Consider the following 11613-nt stretch of genomic DNA (forward strand, 5'->3'; position numbering starts at 1 on the left):
CTGTAGTCCCAGCTACTTAGGAGGCTGAGGCAAGAGAATTACCTAAGCCGAGGAGTTGGAAGTTGCTGTGAGCTGTGGTGCCATAGCACTCTACCAAGGGTAATAAAGTCAGGCTCCGTCTCTAAAAAAAAAAAACAAAGAGTGAGACTCCATCTCTACTAAAAATAGAAAAATTGAGGCAAAGAGGATCACTTGAGCCTAAGAGTTGGAGGCTGCTGTGAGCTATGATGATGCCACGGTACTCTACCCAGGATGACAGCTTTGAGAATCTGTCTCAAGAAAAAAAAAAAAAGAATAATGCTTTCATTCTGTAAGAACATAATAATTTCAAATGCATGGTTTTCTTCAGAAAAAGTTTAAACAAACCACACATAGGATTTTGTAACTGAAGAAAAATCATCTGAATTATTTCATTTTACAGAGAAAGGAACTATGGCCCAGTGACTTCCTCAAGAATACCAAGACTCAGCTATCCTGGACCCAGCCCAATGTTATACTACACCACATTACTTTTCCCTCACTTTTTTTCCTCAATATTCACCTTCAAAATAGTCCTTTGATTTTTTTTTTGTGAACTTAGGTTCAAATATTTCATCCTCAACAATAAAAAAACTCTATTAAAAGTCAAACATATAATTACTTTCCTAAAGGACTATTTAAAAAGCACTCTAGTTATACTCATGTACTAAAGATTTTTATATCTACACAGAAAGCCATTCATTCACCAAATTTTTACTAACCACCTACTATATGCCACAAGCTGTCCCTAGTGTTAAGGACATAGCAGGAAACCAAATGGACAAAAATCCCTGTCTTCATGGCAGTTAAGTTTTATACATAATGGGGCAGTGATTAATTATTAGGAAAATATAAAGCCAAGAAGGGGGATACTTTAAAGACCTTAGAAGGTGAGTGAGGGAACCACACAGGTAACTAGCAGAAAGTATACAAGGTACAGGGATAACAAGTAAAAAAGATCCAGACATGAAACAACATTTAAGGTTCGTCTAGAGCAGCAGTTCTCAACCTGGGGGTCGAACGACCCTTTTACAGGGGTCGCCTAAGACCATCCTGCATATCAGATAATATACATTACAATTCATAACAGTAGCAAAATTACAGCTATGAAGTAGCAAAGAAAATAATTTTATGGTTCAGGGTCACCACATGAGGAGCTGTATTAAATAAGGGTTGTGGCATTAGGGAGGTTGAGAACCACTGGTCTAGAGTAATATGCAATGAATAAGAGGAGTAGGAAATGCATGATCAGCCACTGGAAGGATTTTGACATTTACTCTAAGAGAGACAGAAGGTCACTAGCAGGTTTTGAGCAAAGGAGAGACAAAGTTCTAACCTAAAATACACAATCATTCCAGCTCCTGTGTTGGGAATATACCATAACTGCAGTGCTCTGGCCGCATATACTGAGAGTGGTGGGGTCAAACCCAGCTCTGGCCAAACTGCAACAAAAGAAAAATAGCTGGTGTTGTGGTGGGTGCCTATCGTCCCAACTACTTGGGAGGCTGAGGCAAGAGAATCGCCTAAGCCCAAGAGCTGGAGGTTGCTGTGAGCTGTGACACCACAGCACTCTACCAAGGGCAATAAAGTGAGACTGTCTCTAAAAACAAACAAACAAACAAAAAACCATTCATACTTTTGTGCATCCAATCTCCCAAAACTTGTTTCACCTTGAAAAACTGAAACTTTATACCCATTAAACAAGTCCCCTTCTCCCAGCCCCTGGAAACAATCATTCTACTTTCTGTTTCTATCCATTTGAATATTCTAGGTACCTTATATTAGTGGAATGATACAGTATTTGGTCTTTTTGTGACTAGCTTATTTCACATAGCATAATGCTTCAGGCTCATAACAAGTATCAGAATTTTCTGGGTGGCGCCTGTGACTCAGTGAGTAGAGTGCCAGCTCCATATACTGAGGGTGGTGGGTTTGAACCCGCCTCTGGCCAAACTGCAACAGAAAATAAATGGGTGTTGTGGCGGGCGCCTATAGTCCCAGCTACTTGGAAGGCTGAGACAATAGAATCTCCTAAGCCCAGGAGTTGGAGGTTGCTGTGAGACAAGCACTCTACCAAGGGTGATAAAGTAAGACTCTGTCTCTAAAAAGAAAAAAAAGAACTTTCTTTCAAAGTCTCTATAATATTCCATTATACGAACATGCACATTTTGCTTATCTGTCAAAAGACCTTATGCATCCACCTTTTGGATTTTGTGCAAAGCTGCTATGAACATGTGTGTACAAGTATTTCATTCCCACTGTTTTTATTTTTTTTTTTTGAGACAGAGCCTCAAGCTGAGCCCCTGGGTAGAGTGCCATGGCATCACAGCTCACAGCAACCTCCAACTCCTGGGCTCAAGGGAGACTCCAGCCTCTGTCTCCCAAGTAACTGGGACGACGGGCGCCCGCCACAACGCCTGGCTATTTTTTTTTCGGTTGCAGCCATCATTGTTGTTTGGCGGGCCCAGGCTGGATTTGAACCCGCCACCTTAGGTGTATGTGGCTGGCACAGAGCCACCCCACTGGTTTTTTTTGAGACAGTCTTACTCTGTCACCCTTGGTAGAGTGGTGTGGCGTCACAGCTCACATCAACCTCCAACTCTTGGGCTTAGGCGATTCTCTTGCCTCAGCCTCCTGAGTAGCTGGGACTACAGGTGCCTGCCACAATGCCTGGCTATTTTTGTTGTAGTTATCATTGCTGTTTTAGTTGGTTCGGGCTGTTGAACCCGCCACCCTCGGTACATGGGGCCATGCCCTACCCATTGAGCCACAGGCGCCACCCCTCATTCCCACTTTCAATTCATTTAGGAATATATCTAGAATTCCAATTGCTGGATCACATGATAATTCTATTTTTAACTTTTTGAGAAACTACTATATTGTTTTCCATAGCAGCTGCACTATTTCATGTTATCTCCGACAGGGCACAAGGGTTCCAAAGTCCCCACATCTTCATTGACATTTGCTACCTGTTGTTTTTCTTGTTTTTATAGTAAGTAGTCAATCTAATGGATGGGAGGTAGATCTCATTGTAGTTTTGATCTGCATCAGTAATAACTACTGATGGTATGCATCTTTTCATGTGTTTTTGGCTATTTGTATATCCACCTCAGAGAAACATCTGGTCCAAGTCCTCTGCCCTATTTATTTACTTAGAGACAGAGTCTTACTTTGTCACCCTCAGTAGAGTGCTGTGATGTCATAACTCACAGCAACCTCAAATTCTTGGGCTTAAGCTATCCTTTTGCCTCAGCCTCCCAAGTAGCTGGGACTACAGACATCTGCCACAACACCTGGCTATTTTTAGAGACCTTGTCTCTCTTGCTCAGGCTGGTCTCCCAATTCCTGAGCTCAGGCAATCCACCTGCCTTAAAGCACTAGGATTATAGGTGTGAGCCACCATGCCTGGCCTCCTTTACCCATTTAAAAATAGCTGTTACATTTTTTTGTTGAGTTTTAGTTCTTTATATATTCCAGATATTAACCCCTTATCACAATAGATCATTTGTAAATATTTTCTCCCATTCTACAGGTTGCTTTTGACTCTGTTGATTGCTTCCTTTGCTGTATAGCTTTTCTTTGATATAGTCCCACTTTTCTATGTTATAGCATGTTTTTAGTGTCTTATCTAAGAAATCATTGCCAAGACCAAGTTTATGAAACTTTCCCTGTTTCCCTCCAGTTTTATAATCTCACATCTTATGTTTACATCTTTTATCCATTTTGAGTTAATTTTTGGAAGGGTCCAATTTTGTTCTTTTGCACATGAGTACCCAGTTTTTCCTAGTACTGTTTGTGAAAGAGACTACAGTATCCTTTCTCGACCCTCTAGTCTTCGCATCTTTGCCAAAGATCATTTGCCCGTATACACAGTAACTTACTTTGGGCTCTCTGTTCTTCACCACTGATCTATATTACCAGTCTTTATGCCAGTACGATGGCTGATTTGATTAGAGCAGCTTTGTAATATATTTTGCAGTTGTGAAGTATGAGGCCTCCAGCCTTGTTCTTTTGGGGGGGTTATGTTCTGTGCTTTTTAATTCTACTAAATGACTGATAGCTTTATGACAGAATTTATTTTAAAAAAAACACCTGTCAAGGCTGGGCATGGTGGCTCATGCCTGTACTCTTAGCACTCTGGGAGCCCGAGGCAGGTGGATTGCCCTGAGCTCAGAGGTTCAAGACCAGCCTGAGCCAGAGACAGAGCCTGTTTCTACCAAAAAAAGCCAGGCATTGTGGTGTGCACCTATATTCCCAGCTACTTGGGAGGCTGAGGCAAGAGAATCATTTAATCCCAAGAATTGAAGGTTGCTGTGAGCTATGATGCCATGGAACTCTACCGAGGGCCACAAAGTGAGACTCTTGTCTCAATAAAAATAAATAAATAAATAACACCTGTCAAATCAGTACCCCATGAAATGTTTAGGAACAGGTAACTTTAGAAAGTGAATGTGCATATGCTGCTGGGTTTTTTTAAGTTATGTTTGTTAGTTGAATGAAAACAAATAGTAGTTAAAAATGTTTCAAATGATAGAAAAACACATTTGGGTAAATTATGACATGATTTTTTTGCATATTCATACAATAAAAATTTGTTATGTATTTGCATCAATTGCAAATGCAGTTAACAATGAAATCAGAAAACTGAAAGGTTAAAATAGGCCTCAAATGTATTTACTATTATAAAATTTTGGATAAAGGGGCTGAGATTAGGGGAACAAAACCCAACATATATACCAGACTTTTAAAAAATCTTTTTAATGACTTCTAATTTTAATTATTTTCTAAAACCATTAAGACCCTTACTGTTGTCTCAGCGCCTATGGCTCAAGTGGCTAAGGCGCCAGCCACATACACCTAAGGTGGCGGGTTTGAATCCAGCCCAGGCCTGCCAAACAATAATGTCGGCTGCAACCAAAAAAATATAGCCAGGCATTGTGGCGGACACCTGTGGTCCCAGCTACTTGGGAGGCTGAGGCAGGAGACTTGCTTGAGCCCAGGAGTTGGAGGTTGCTGTGAGCTGTGATGCTACAGCACTCTACCCAGGGGGACAGCTTGAGGCTTGGTCTCAAAAAAAAAAAAAAAAGACCCTTATTGTAGATTACATATTATCTCTTCTCTAGCTTTGGGGTGGGTAGTTTTGTTAACTAGTAACATCAATGAGTTCAGTTTTTGAGACTAGTCATTTAATAAATTACTTGGATCCCTATGTTTCTGTTAAGTTTATACTTCCTGCCCAATCTGTATACTTCACAGCAAAGATGTTCTCGTTAACTACCAGATTCGACAGAAAAGCTCCTGACTCATTAACAAATAGATCTAAAAGTTGTGCCATTCTTCTCAAATGTTATCTGAATATAATACTTGGTCATTATACTAATATTACAGTCAACAGTGCTGTTTTTCAAGTTTACCTTTTTTCACCTACCTCTGTAGAACCAAAAACATCAGTTGTAGGACTCTCAAGTGAAACTTTTCTTAATTCCACCCCACTGTCCTCAACATGTGTGGACCAATGCATCATCTCCATTATGACAGAAAGCTTTAAGAGATTCTTGTATTTGTAAATTTCTTCTAACTTCCTTTTGTCACTAATTCAGTGAACCAAATCTGGTTGTCAAAAGGATCCAGAATAACATAATGCCCAACACTCTTCAGAGCCTGTATACAAGGAGTACCATATATTGCTCTGTGGGACTTGCAAACAGGTAGGATTCTTCATGTTAATCCAACTGAATCATTAAATTGTAGTATTTCAACTTTAATTTGTCTGTTTTCTTCCTGGAAAGACTTGGTGTTAATTTTCTTGCAGATGACTTGTGTCCAAATATTATCTTTCACAGCTAGGCAGGGCCTTATTTGCTCCAAAATAAACTCCATCCACGCCTTCTTTTCTTCTGACCCACAGGTTTCTCTACCTGTACCTCTTGAAATACTGAGGTTGTCTCTTTTGCATAACCATTTTGCTCTTCTCCATTTGCTCATGTTTTAGTCTGTCAAGCACACTCAACTTCAACATAAATCTTTCCTTCTGTAACCATTCATAAAGTATCAATTAATCAAAGTTTGATTAGAAGGTCTGTGATTTCCTCAACCTAAGTACAGCATTTCTGAACCATTTTTACAACAGCATGTTTTAACTAACTCTGCCTTTTTGACAAAAGCATAATATTTTCAAAAAGTAAATTCCATTTTTTAGCTTCACAGTGTGTCTTCACTACTGCCAACTAAGATTCGGGATGTACACGGCATATCCGAAGCAGTTCGGGTCTGTTTTTCCAAAGACGTGAAGGGTTTCAATAAATTCCTGAAGTCTTCCTTCCTTTTCCAGCTTCTTGCCCTCCAGCAGGCACAGGTGCACTGCAGCTCTGGTGTCCACCTCCATCCTGATGATGAGCCCGTCAGCCCCCTTGGGACCACCATGGTCCCTGTTTGAGTGTTCCTGCTATCCCCCTGCTGTTCCTCCAGTCTTATTCTTTCTCAAGATTTATTTTGCTTATTCATCAGGTCCTTTGTGGTACACCTTATGAATTTTAGGACTGCTTTTCTATTTCTTTTTTTCAAGATAGGGTCTTGCTCTGGAGTGCAGAGGCCTGATCATCGGTCACTGCATTCTTAATTCCTGGGCTCAAGCCATACTCCCACCTCAGCCTCCCAGGTACTTGGACTATAGGTGTGCACCACCACATACGGCTAGTTTTCAAAAATACTCTGTAGATATGGGGTCTTGTTATAGCTGTTCTCTAACTCCTGGCCTCAACTAATCCTCTTGCCTTACCTCCCATAGTGCTGGGTTTGAAAAGAAATTGCAAGGTAAAGGGAGGACTAGGTGTTCCCAGGAAGGCAAAAGCAATGATTAAAACAAAAAGCAGAACTGAATGTTACACATGAGATGGGTTCACTTGCCTGAAGTGGAAGAGGAGTCACAGATGGACACCTGTAGCTCAGTGGCTAGGGCACCAGCCACATACACTGGAGCTGGCAGATTCAAACCCAGCTAGGGCCTGCCAAACAACAATGACAACAACAACATAGCCAGGCATTGTGGTGGGTGCCTGTAGTCCCAGCTACTTGGGAGGCTAAGGCAAGAAAATTGCTTAAGCCCAAGAGTTTGAGGTTGCTGTGCCTCAAACTTGGAAAACCTCAGTCTTCCAAGCACCTGGGACTATAAGCTTGTGCTACCAACAACTAGCTAATGTTTTTAGCTCCCATGTTCCCCAAATCATAGCAGACTGGAGGTGGGAGTTAGGAGGAAAGCACCTGTCTCAGGCCACAGCACTCCACCAAGGGCGACATAATAAGACTTCATACCCACCCCCCAAAAAAAGAAAAGAAAAGAGGGTGGCACCTGTGGCTCAAAGGAGTAGGGCGCCAGGCCCCATATGCGGGAGGTGGCGGGTTCAGACCCAGCCCCAGCTAAAAACTGCAAAAAAAAAAAAAAAAAAAAAAAGCAGTTCACAGATGAAGTTATATGAGGGAGTTATAAATTTAAAAGAATCTGATCAAGTAATTTTATGTTTACATCTTCACCAGGATTTATGCAGCAAACACTCAAGTTATCTGCTAACCGAACTGAAAGCCTGAAATGCCCAGCTTATTAACAGAAAGGCTGAACACCTCGTAGAGATAATAGAAAATCACTTAAAGTTTGTGAATCAAAAAGTGAAAATAGCAATCATGTTCTGGGAAGTTTACTTAAGTAACTGTATTTTAGTAGTTCAGATGGGGCAATTTTGCCACTCAGGGGACATTTGGCAATTTCTTGAAACTATTCTGGCTGTCACAACTGGGGGACTGAGTAATGTGCTACTGACCTTTAGTACGTGGAGGCCACGGACACTGCCAAATATCCTACACAGGACAATCCCCACCTCCAAAAACCTACCTGGCCCCAAAGGTCAACAGTGTCAAGGTTGTGAAACTTTGCTGTATTCTTATGAGTTATTCTCAAGAGAACCCAATTTAAATTGAAATGTCTGAAAAAAAATGTAAACAAGAAAAAAGGAAACATTCCAAAAAATAGCAAGAATATTAAAGATTTTATTTTACCATTTTTCTAAAAAAATGTTATAATTACCATGGACTACTTCTAACAATCAAGAGAAAAAATAACCCCAACCTAAAAATTCTGATTTAGTTACCAATTATAATCAGAATATGCTATAGTTCCTATTTTTTTTTTTAATTTCATTTAGTTCTCTCAGATTTTACTGAATTGCTGACTATATACCAGGCCTATGATGAAAATTAAGAATATAGTGGTGTATAAAACAGACAAGGTCCTCAATATTCAGGGAGCTTATACCTGTTGGGAAAAACTAACATTGAGTAAATATATAAATTATTATCAGTGATCTTAAGGAAAACAACAGGAATTGTTGTTGAACAATTCTATTGTTCAGGGATGGCCTCTGGGACTAAATGACATTGAAGCTGAGATTCAAAGGCTGATTCTGAAATAACCATGCAGGTGAAGAAAAGGTAATGGACACAAGAGGCCTAGAGAAGGCCTTCTGAGATCAGCATGTGTGAAGAGCCTAGAGGGCCACTGATGTTTGAGAGTGTTCGAATTAAAAGATGATGAAAGAGAATACAGTAACTAAGGCAGATACTGAAGTGAGAGATAGCAATAGATGGAAAGCAAATCTGACAAGATCCTGAAGCTCTCAGTAAGGAGTGTGAAAGCTAAATGTGGTGGGAAGCTACTGGAGTACAGGAGAAGCATGATTTTGGTTTACTTTGTTTTTCGAAAGAACCACACTGATTATTTTATGAATTGGAGAGGAGCAATAGCAGAAACAAGGCAACTACTTTGGAGATGTGACAATAATTTGCCCTAGATTATAAAAGTAGAAAGTTAACATTAAAAGAATGGAAGCAAATTTATCAAAGGATGGTTTTTATCATGTAATATTCCCATGTTCCCCAAATCACAGCAGACCGGAGTTGGGAGTTAGGAAGAAAGTACCTGTCTCAGGAAAAGCCAATCCATAAACAGGTAACTAGTAAAAACCATTTGCTTCTGGGCAGCGCCTATGGTTCAAAGGAGTAGGGCGCCAGCCCCATATGCCAGAGGTAGCAGGTTCAAACACAGCCCCAGCCAAAAAAATAAATAAAATAAAAGCTGTTAAAAAAACCCCATTTGCTTCAACCTGGGCAGAGCTTATTAAGCTTAGTTACATTCTTAGTAATTTAGCACATAAAGACTAAGACCAAAGGGGAACAAAAATAAAAAGACCAACAGTTAGTAACAGGAAAATATTAAAAGAATATTTTATAGCTGACTTATAGCTGACTTAGCAATTGGTAGGGCAGTACTACAAGAGGTCCATGAATTCCCATCACCAAGACAATCCTACCTGAAGTACCCTGGATATGTGGGAACTGCACCCTTAATTTTCCTAACATTTTGCCCTACTTAACGTAGTCTGCATTGTTCCATGCATTCATTCAGAGACAGGGTCTTACTCTGTCACTCAGGCCAGAGTGCAATTGTAAGATCACAGCTCCCTGAAGCCCCAAATGCTAAGGTCAAGCAATCCTCCTACCTCAGTCTTCCAAGTTGGTGGGACTATAGGCATGTGCTACCATGACTAGTTAATTTTTTTTTTTTTTAATATTTTGTATAGCTGGAATCTTGTTGTGTTATATAGGCTGGTTTCAAACTCCTGGCCTCAAGTGATCCTCCTGACTTGGCCTCCCTAATGGATTACAGGTGTGAGCCCCTAGCAGTCTCAAAATCCTAATTCAAAACAAGTACCCACTAATGTGGAATTTTAATTTTACAGATGCAAGAAATTAGGGCAAAAAATTAAACTTTCCAAATGGCCAATAGCTAATGAGATGCAATCCTAGGTCTTTTCATTCTAAAAATCAAGTTTACCATAAATCTCAAGGGAAAAGTTTTCAGACACAGAACACTTGGGATTTCCTTTTCTCCAAACTTAAGTTATATTATTTATTGTAAATCTAAGTTTAGGAAAGAAAAATAAGAAATCTACTATGACCCTAGTTCATGGTGGTTGAATATCTCCAGAGTCAGCTTAAGGCCAGGGATCTGAGAGATGTTCACTTGTTAGAATGTAAACTGCACATGAGAATAGGAACTTAGCCTGTGCTATTCATTGCTCTATCCTCACTGCTTACCACAGACAGATGCTGAATAAATATTTGCTGAGCCAATGAATTCAACATAGAGAAGGCAGAAGGGAAAATCAGTGGAAAAGAGCAGATTGGAGTTTAACTGTGATGCCCTCAGCAGTGAAAAGTAGTCACAGCCCCCACTCATGTCTTTTAAGCTTTCTCTGTCGTTGCTGGGTTTTTGTTTTGTTTTGTTTTGTTTTGTTTTTTTGAGACAGAGTCTTACTTTGTCACCTGGGTAGAGTGCCCTGGCTTCATAGCTCATGTAACAACCTCAAACTCTTGGGCTCAAATGATCCTCTTGTCTCAGCCTCCCAAGTAGCTGGGACTACAGGCGCCCACTACAACAGATTATAGGTGTGAGCCACCTCTCCTATCTTTTATTGCTGTTTTTAACAGTACAGCTCTATTTAGATACAGTTTACATACCACAGCATTCATCCATTTAAAGTATACAACTCAGTAGCTTTTAGTATAATTCACAAAGTTATGTGCTGATCGCAACTTTACCCCAGATGATTTTTATTACTACAAAAAGCAGTCCCATACCCATTAGAAGTCATTCCCCATTTTCCCTTTGTCCCAATCCCTGACAACTACTAATTTCCTCTTTTTCTGTATGGATTTGCCTATAATGGACATTTCACATTGTGATATTGTGAAATATCTGGTCTTCAGACCATCTCTAGACATAGAGCTCCTAAGATCCTTGAAATTTATGGAGTGATTAGGAGTGTCTCATTAGTATACTCTAATGAATCACTGGTGCCAGGGGTTCCTAAGATAGCTTTAGGACAAGAGCTGGTCACTGCAAAGACCAAGGCATGTTTAGAAGGTTGGGACTTCCCCCAAGCCTCCAGAAAAGAGAAAGGGCTGAAAATTAAGATGATCATGAACGGGCAATGATTTAATCAATCATGCCTATGTAATGAAGCTTCCACAAAGCCCCAAAAGTCTAGGTTCAGAGAGCTTCCAGACAACTGAACACATGGGGTTACCTGGGTTGGAGTGCCCAGAGCATGGAAATTCTGTATCACTTCCCACATACCATGTCTGGCTGTTCATCTACATCCTCTGTGATATCCTTTACAACAAACCAATAAATTTAAGTAAAGCCTTTCCCTGAGTTCTGTGAGCTGCTCTAGCAAATTGAACCCAAGAAAAAGGTCATGGGAACCCCTAATTTGCAGCCAGCTGGCAGGAAGCACAGGCCACAACCTACTGTGCTTCTCCGAAAATAAGACACTGTCTTACATTTATTTTTTCTCAAGAAGACACAGTAGGGCTTATTTTCAGGGGGTGTCTTCCTCTCCATGCCGAAATGCATGGTGTGGCTATGCAGCATATCTGCATCACTAGGTCCTATTTTGGGGGTAGGGCTTATGTTTAACAAATGCATAAAAATCCTGCTAGGGCTTATTTTTTGGGTAGGTCTTATTTTCGGGGAAACACAGT

At 40.3% G+C, this 11613-nt stretch overlaps 1 protein-coding gene and 1 pseudogene across 1 annotated transcript in view; both read right to left on the reverse strand.

Annotated features, from left to right (window-relative positions):
• The window catches only part of KPNA4 (karyopherin subunit alpha 4), a 65845-nt gene that overhangs the window by 41702 nt on the left and 12530 nt on the right, over positions 1-11613 (reverse strand). The gene's annotated exons all lie outside the window — the stretch shown is intronic.
• LOC105887428 lies at positions 5110-6433 on the reverse strand (annotated as a pseudogene).

The sequence above is a fragment of the Otolemur garnettii genome, unplaced genomic scaffold, assembly GCF_000181295.1.
Source record: "Otolemur garnettii isolate 467f Iridium unplaced genomic scaffold, OtoGar3 scaffold00084, whole genome shotgun sequence".
In the NCBI taxonomy this organism is placed as follows: Eukaryota; Metazoa; Chordata; class Mammalia; order Primates; family Galagidae; genus Otolemur; species Otolemur garnettii.